Source organism: Metopolophium dirhodum, chromosome 5 (genome assembly GCF_019925205.1).
Source record: "Metopolophium dirhodum isolate CAU chromosome 5, ASM1992520v1, whole genome shotgun sequence".
NCBI lineage: Eukaryota > Metazoa > Arthropoda > Insecta > Hemiptera > Aphididae > Metopolophium > Metopolophium dirhodum.
Window position 1 is genome coordinate 16,089,618 of NC_083564.1, and position 9,197 is coordinate 16,098,814.

General features: G+C 33.1%; 1 pseudogene; it reads right to left on the reverse strand.

Annotated features, from left to right (window-relative positions):
• Window positions 1-2,296: 2,296 nt before the first annotated feature.
• LOC132945552 (uncharacterized) lies at window positions 2,297-7,175 on the reverse strand (annotated as a pseudogene).
• Between the last annotated feature and the right edge of the window lie 2,022 nt (window positions 7,176-9,197).

Genomic DNA, 9,197 nt, shown 5'->3' on the forward strand with positions numbered 1-9,197 from the left:
ACCTTTTTCTGTAGTCTACGTAGCTGTGCCAGGTTGCCAAATTTTCTTCTTATTTGTACAGCTATTCCGTGTGTCATCTCGAAATCCGCCGAAACGCAACATGCCAGGGAAATGCTAGGATCCATTTCAAATATATTTCCTGATACTTCGCTAATTTTTTTAGTTGGTTTTTTAAGACTTGAATCTGCTTGCAGAAATTCCTGATAATTTTCGGTGATTTGTATTTCTATAGAAGAACTAGCTTGATGAGAGCTGTGATCGTTCTGAGGTTCTGAAGTTTTTAATGGTTCTGTATTGTCTGGATGTTTTGAGTTCTTTGCGGCCTTTGATGATCTGGTGACGATTTGATTTATCTGACTTAAAGCATCTGCATTTGTGTTATTAGTGCCAGGTTTGTAATGAATGGTGTATTGGTGTTCTTCCAATTTTAAACGCCACCGCGTTAGGCGTGAACCGGGGTCCTTTAGGTTAAACAGCCACACCAATGCTCGATGGTCCGTTATAATATTAAACTGTTGACCAAAAAGGTACGGGCGAAAAGTTTTAACTTCCCATACTATGCTGGCACACATAATCGCGAACTCACATGTTTCTAGGAACAGCTCGAGATCTTCTTGATTTTCCCCACTGAATGTCGATGGTAATAACTTCAAGGCTGCTTCTAGTCCGATGGTGTCCACGGATTTCCCAGATTGTGATAGGAGTTCTTGTGGGTTGTTCTGTGTTGAAGTGTTTGTCAGTGGATTTTCGGTCTGTCGGGAATTTCCTGTTTCGAGGTTGTTTGGTTGTAGAAGGGATCCGTGATCGGTCATCGTGATGGTCTGATCTAAAATATTTGTATGCAAGGTATGGTTCGTTTGAACAAGCACGCTATCTACGGCAGCTAAGGTTTGGTTAACGTTTTGCAACAACGTCTCGTTAAATTCTATGATTTCATTGGTCTGGTTGATAAAAAGATTATCCCCCGAAATTTCCACAACAGGTCGTTCGGATTCTGGAATTTGTGGATTTGCAAACCTAACAGGAAGACTGAGACGTGGAGCAGGGAGAGGGTCCTCGAAAGTTTCCTCTCTATCTTCCAATTCAGGGGTAGGGGTCCTACTATTAGTATCTCCCGGATCACTCATCAACTAAGTGTTACACAATAACGATTTATGCAAACTACTACTACTGTTGTTAACAGTTAAAATAAATTATTAAATGTTATCACTACTAGGTTTGATGACAATAATAATAATAATAAAAAAATAAAAAAAAATTTTCAATAACTAATTTAGATTGTTAGTATGTTAGTAAATGTTCTGTTACTCACAACACCGCAAACTGTATTGATGCCGCCATGAGTGTTGTCATTGGAAATGTGTGTTGTTGAAAGAGTCTGGATAAGTCGGGTTGGCTCTGAGTGTTGCCAGTGAAAAGAATTATAAACGACGTAAATCCTCTTCGACAGCTCTTGTTGAATGGACGTTCGCTTGCCCCAAAACTGCTGGCGCGAGGACCACTACAGGTAGTGGGTATCAATTATTGCTCCGTTATTGTTATTGTTGTTGTACACAATGTTATCAATAGTCTTATCAATATTGATAACAATATCGATTGTGACTATCGATTTCGATTTTGACTATCGATTTCGATTTTGACTATTGATTTCGATTTTGATATCTTACCGTTGCTCGAACTGGTTCGACTGATGTCGGCTTCGGGCGGCGCACCAATGCCACGCCCAAGAATTTGCTGACGCCGATGGTAATAATAATAACAATAATATTATTTACGTAATTTTCAGGAATGTTCTGTAGAATGTCTGAATGTTAAAGGTCTGAATGTCGGAGTTGATCTGGAGTGTTTGAATTTTCTGCGGCTCGTATTTGAGTACATAGACGCAGTGCGCGATTTACTTAGCTATTTAAACACTTAAAACAAATTTTACTTCAAGCGTAAAACCGGAATCTACGGATCCCACCGCTGCCACCAAAAATGTTATGGATTTTACGCACAACACAAAATAAACGTACGCACCAATTTAAGATTAAAATAATTAATGTATTTTTTATTAAAATTGGTAGTAAAAATCTTAAGTATAGCTACAAACTGTTAATCGAACACTCGTAATTCTACGACTGACTGACTCCCTGTGTGTTGTCGTGACGGTGCCCCGTCTCACATAAAAAACCCTTATTCAGTGGTTCCCACGGTAGCAGCGTCTTACGACCCACACTCTGCATTATGATTGTCTATATATGTTGTTAACATATATAGATATATAAAAAATAAAATATGTGCTAATCAGGGGTTCTTAACACCGAAATAGGTTTTTGATACGGAAAGGAGCGTGCGATAGCCAAATTCCCAATGAGTTATCAATTTCTTTTTCCCACACAACAGTGTACTTAACATTAACTCTTATAGCATCTAGAATATACAATAATTATATGTATAGATATCAATGAAATAAAAGTATATATTTAATTATAATAAATATTATCTACCTATAAGATACTTATTATAATTGTTAAATAATTTTAATTTTATTTATATTACACCAAATGCAAGTCAAAGTTTAATATGTCTTACCTATAATTACTATAATAACCTAACTCTTTAAGCTAGAAAAACATAGCTTTGATTTAAATCCATGTAATGAATAATCTGCATTTATACACGCAGTAATTGTTAACCCTAGGGCGGATAGTTCAATCTGTGTAGAAGTCGGAATGCTTTTAGAGCAACTAATCTCACGACTTATATTATCCACGGACCATATATTCGAAGAGTAAAACATAATAACAACAACACAGGAAAATTAAATATAGTAGTAATATGTAACTATAGTAATAATAATATGCATAAATTTAATATTTTATATATATATTCTAGCTCTCAAATCCGTTTTTTCATAATGGATTTCGAATTCACTATGATCAATAGGACCGAAATATTATTGGTATCCGGCGCCATCTCCAACAGTTTAGAAAAATATAAACCGATGAAACTGGAGGGGAATCCTCTTGTACTTACACAAGACGATAAGTTAAGGAGGTTCCGGCGCCGTGACTTGGGAAAAGTTGTGCAAACAATCAAAAGGGTATTCCGGAGTAAACCAAACTTGACCACACCATTGTTGGACCAATTATACAAAAGTATAAACCATCAGGGGGAGTCGACTTTGTCAACGGTATACCTACAGAAATATTTGCACATCGATAACAGGGAGCCAATAATAGTTTTTTGGAACGGAACGACAGATCTAACAATTGTAAAAAGATTAAGGTTAAGGGGTATTTTAGCGTTTTTAAATATAACGGCGTACAGTGATAGGAATAATAATGAATTTAATTTAAAACTAACTAACATAGAAACAATAGAAACCTTATATTCAGGGTACATAGGAAAACTTAATAAAAACGGCAGGATGTTAAACTTATTAGAAGCACATGGATTGGTGTGCAATACGAATCATCATATCACGCATTGTCACGATCCAATTGCTGATGTAATTTTAACCAAATGCGTTTTTGACTATGTAGTCACGAAAATAAGGCCGATATATTTGTATAGACTAGGTAGAAAATATAGAAAAAAATAAATATATATAGAGATTTTTAGGATAATTTCATGGTGAAGGTAATTACGTAGACTTAACACAGTTATATTATTTTAGATTTATCGAAGAATTAAAAAAAATATTAAGCACCGAAGTACATATTTATAAACTTAAGGAAAATAAGATGGAACCGGTATGCTTTAACTGGCACATATTAAAAGCAAACAAAAGATTAAACGAACGTTATGATTTCAAAAAATTAAATAAGATAACCAGAAATATTGAACTCTTTATGAATGATCATTGTAACGGAGAATGTAAGGAATTACTTAAATTAATAGAGAAAACAAGAGATCCAAGCTATATACTCGAATATCCTAAGTAAATGAAATTATGTTGACATATATGTGTAACAATTTATTATATTATTCACATAACTTATCAATTGGTGGAAGATTTATTATAACTAACAAATATTGTATTCAAAAGGGGAAATATAAACTTATATTATATAATAAACTAAACATTTTAACACTTCTAATATTATAATTTCAGGTAATCAAAATTTATATTATTATGTATTCAAATTTTATCATAAAGTAAAAAAAAAAAAGAAGAACACAATGTAATTAAATAATATTGTAAATTACATTATAAATGTAAAATGTCATAAAATATGTATAACAAATTGTAACCTATTATAACAAAATTGTAAATGTAAAACATATATATATATCTATCGATTATTGTAACTTGTTATAAACAAGATTGTAATGAAATGTAAAAATTATAACAAATTGTAAATGTCAATGTATACCAAATTGCAAAATCAACTACTGTTGACTATTGAACTTAAATAGTATTGTTAAAGATTCTTAACCTTACAGGCTAATAATCTTTTTTTTTGGCAGGGAGGTGTAAAGGAATAGCTTTACGCACTCAATTCATGTATTAGTATTTAAGTATTATTATACTCGGAGAGGCAGTTCTCCTTGAGTTGTTATGGTCTCCTGGACGTAACCTCATGGTTAGAAACTATATCTTATTTTGGCAAGCTAATCGGGGGGAGCGGCCAACAACAAGTCACGAGCGGCGGTTGCGAGAATAACAACTTATTGAACCAGCTACATACACCGCCCCGTCCATGCGCAGGATCCATCAAAGGACCCGACATCATATATAGGAGGGCTGGAAACACAGTAAAGACAGATGTACCTGGACCAGCAACGCAGAAGCGACTTCACGCCACTAGCCATATACACGACGACGACTACTACTACTATTACCACGACATTTTATATTTGTTCTAATAAAACATTGTATTATAAATCTAATTTGGCTACCATTATTTCCAAATCATCTACATAGAGAATCCCTGAAGGGGCAGCACATAACACTATTGCAAATTCAAATTCGTTTCATTAAAAGCCCCTATATGGCATCAGTTAGTGCAAACTAATTCATGGATCTATTATACCCAACGGGAAGTAGGTACCATCACTTGCACAAATCCAACAGAAAATTCCAAGATAGAAATTGAGGACGTAGGTAGAATAACTATACCCCCATTTTGTAAAATTAATCTCAGAAACTCTATATTATTTTCTAATAACAAAGCTAGTAGGGATAGTCATTCAGATATTATACCAGAAAATTCTAAGAATGAACCGTTACACACATTGGCAGATATAGTCAAAACAATTATTCCTCAAAACCTCACTAATAAAATCCTAATTCAAAATTTGAACCAACTGACTAATAAAGCAGTTGAGTTAAATGAACTTTCACATACCCTAGCTGAACCTTCATTAATTTTCAACATTAACATTCACGTTATTGTCATTTGTATTATTGTAATACTAACAATATTAACAACTAGTATATTAAGTTTTAGTTTAAGAAAAAATGTCACAAAAATATACAACCCTGAAATACCAGAAGCATGAAAAACCTAATGGTATTAAGACACACAGTGTAATTTATTTTTCTTACTTTTATTATTTTTTTCCTTTTAATATTTTATTATTTTATTGTCAAACTGAACTGACCCCCAAATAACAGAAAATTCGAAACTTTGCAGAAACTTAAACATTTAAGTGAAACACTGTGGTCATTGGACCCCCGTGTCTCATTTAGTCTGGCCGGTGTTAAGAAACCCTGATTAGCACATATTTTATTTTTTATATATCTATATATGTTAACAACATATATAGACAATCATAATGCAGAGTGTGGGTCGTAAGACGCTGCTACCGTGGGAACCGCTGAATAAGGGTTTTTTATGTGAGACGGGGCACCGTCACGACAACACACAGGGAGTCAGTCAGTCGTAGAATTACGAGTGTTCGATTAACAGTTTGTAGCTATACTTAAGATTTTTACTACCAATTTTAATAAAAAATACATTAATTATTTTAATCTTAAATTGGTGCGTACGTTTATTTTGTGATGTGCGTAAAATCCATAACATCGGAAACAAGAAAAACATTCAAAAGTTCATTCAAGTTCATAATGTTATAAACTAGCAATTGGGTTAACTGCTTAGTTTATAAATTGCAGGTAGCAAGACTGTTGGTAGAGAATTTCTTAGGTAGAGTTGACGAAATAATTAGACTGGTTGAAAGTTTAAGTTGTTTATTGAATTCTTCTGAGTAGGGTAAAAAAGAGATTTCTGGAACCACAACCTGCTGGCACAACCCTATACCTGATGGCACAACCCGTGAAACCCGTTGCACAACCCACATACATCTATACAACTCTACACCTCGTACACGTTACGTACACGACATTCTCCCCGCTACCCCGCTCTTCATATACCCCCCACCAACAATCACACACTTGTACGATATTCCCCCCGCCCCTCTTCCCTATCAATTAGCCACGGAAAATAATTTAAAAATTGTTTTGCCAAATCGGGATTCGAACTCAAACGGTCGCTTCCTAAACGACAAACACACCACTGCGCAACTTACTCGCTTATGTTTGCAAGGTATATTCTATCTCATTTAACTGGTGTTTACGTCAATCTAGCGAAACCACAGCCAAGGAGGTGGGGCCTGTGTGTTTCGCTGGGCGTCGCGGGGTTGACGGACCGCGGCGCTTGCCGATGGCCGGGGCGTCCACGTCGCCGGCGGATGGATACTGACTTAGAAAGTTTGCTAACACCGAGCCAATCGTCCCATTTACGGTCGATTACGTGAATCAACCGGTGACACGAGATCCAATCATGGCGTCTCTGACGAACGTCTCGCTGAAGTGCGTGAGATGAGAATCACAGAAGGCCGACGCTAGCTCATATACGCTTAAGACGTCGCGTCGGGTGATTACTTCTCCGAACATCCCTCATGAGTACCTTGACCGATAGATGGTTCGCATTAGCTATGAGCAAAGATGCGTCCCTGGCGGGAGAGATCAAACCGAGTGAATAATCTGATAGCAAAATGTCAGTGAACATCCGTAAAGCAATTCTGCAGGATAATTTAAAGAATTAAAAATAGTATACCAATGTATTTTTAAAGTTTTCATCATCCTTCATTTTGGTTTCCAATGGCTCTAATTCATTATGACTTTTTATAAGGAATATATTATCTAGATTTATGAAATTTTTAGCTGATGTATTTTTATTAATCATCAATGTATTTATATTTATACTATTTGATTGTACAATACTTAAAATGCTGTCATGTATATATCGTATTACATATTTACTAAAGTATTAGTAATAAACCGTTGAAAAACTGTTAAATCAAAAATTATTAATTGGAAATACAAATATACAATACACAGTATATATATTTATACATATTATAATTGACATAGTGATTGTGTGGAGGATATAAGTGTTGTAAACAGCACTTGTAGTCACCGTGTGTTGTCTCATCTCACCTTGAGATTTATTTGTTTTTTAACAAAGCTAACACACCATAATATATTTAACACTACTAAACAACTACTATGTATACATAAAAATAAATTCTGATACTATATAATATAACTAAATAGTGCACACACCATCAGTTATTTTTGGTTGGTTTTATAAAATATTACTATTTTGTGGCTGAGTTAAAGTATTGGCTGTAAACACTGTAGACGCTGAAGTACAAGCTTTGTTAACAGATCCTGCTATAGTATTCGAACAAAAAAGAAAACCAATAATAATTTATACGAAAATAAATGTTTTTTCATGGGTTACAAAATATATGTGAATTAAAATTTATTTTTAAATCGGCAGCCAATTAGGGAAAATAAATTAATATTTTATTTCTACATTTTATTAGTCATATAGGTCGTAAAATGGAGGTTTTAAATCACACATTTTACAATATATTTTTTTTTTTTTTTTATTGAATTTACACCCTCGGCAACATGGGCCATTGGGTTCACAGTGTATAAAATAAAATTACATGTATAGTATTGTATTAAATCTAAGAATTGTTTAAATTAGGTTTTGAAGGTTGGCGGCTATGATGAATTGAATGATGTTGGTGATGGATTGAGGGTGATTGTTTAGTATTTCTGAAAGTGATTCGGGCAGGTTGAGGCTTGATCGGGTGTTGTGATATGTTCGGCATTCGGTGAGTATGTGGCTGATGGTTATTTGGACACCACAGGTTGAGCATATTGGGGGTTCTTCTTTGGACATTAGGAAACTGTGGGAAATTTTCGTGTGTCCAATTCTGAGTTTAGTTATTATAACTTCAAATTTTCTATGCATTTCCAAGGGAAATGTCCAGTTGTCGGTGTTGTTTTTTACACGGTTTTACAATATATTATATTATAAACTACATTGTAAATACTATATTACCAGAGTTTTCAATACTTCCATCAATAAATAATACTTTTTTTAACTTTGATACTATTGCGATCAGAACTAGTTTTGTATAATAATTGTGTATCACTGTTAAATGTTTCAACTGTCCAAGTCCCAACAGGAGATGAAATGACCTGTTCTCTATTTTCAATAGATTCATCTAATAAAGATAGATGTTTTTCATGTGTTAAACAATTAACACCATCAATAACATTATTAGAGTTACATGTAAAATTAAAAAGTTACTGTCATAAGTTTAAATATAGACTAACATATTACTTTAGATAGTACGTTATGTTTTTTTAGCCAAAATAATGAGGTGATTAATCAAACAAAAAGCTATAGTTTTAATACAATTGTTTATGATAGTATAATATCAAATTTAGTGAAAGATATATAACAACTTAGTGTACCTATGTTATAATATAGCAACCGCTACAACATAGAGCTTAAATAAAAATCAATAAGCAAATTTAAATAAAAAAACCAATTTAAATGTTGTGTTTTGAGTTTAAGTTAGATTTTATAATCTAGATAAAAAAATATATTTATTTAATAGATAATAATTTAAGTATGTATCAGGCATAATATTCATTAGTATAATATATATACACAAGTCAAAAGGATGTAAGACTTCTTAAAAAAATACATAAAATTACTTAATATTTGCTTTTATATAACGTAGGTATTTCCTTTTTAAAATTTACTATTTTAATACATTTATTAATTTGTTGTTTTAATTTTTTTTCCTTTTTTTAATATATGAAATAGGTTATAATTTGTTTTATGTATTACATTTTTATGTGATAAATATTTATATAACTATTCAAATATCTTGAAATA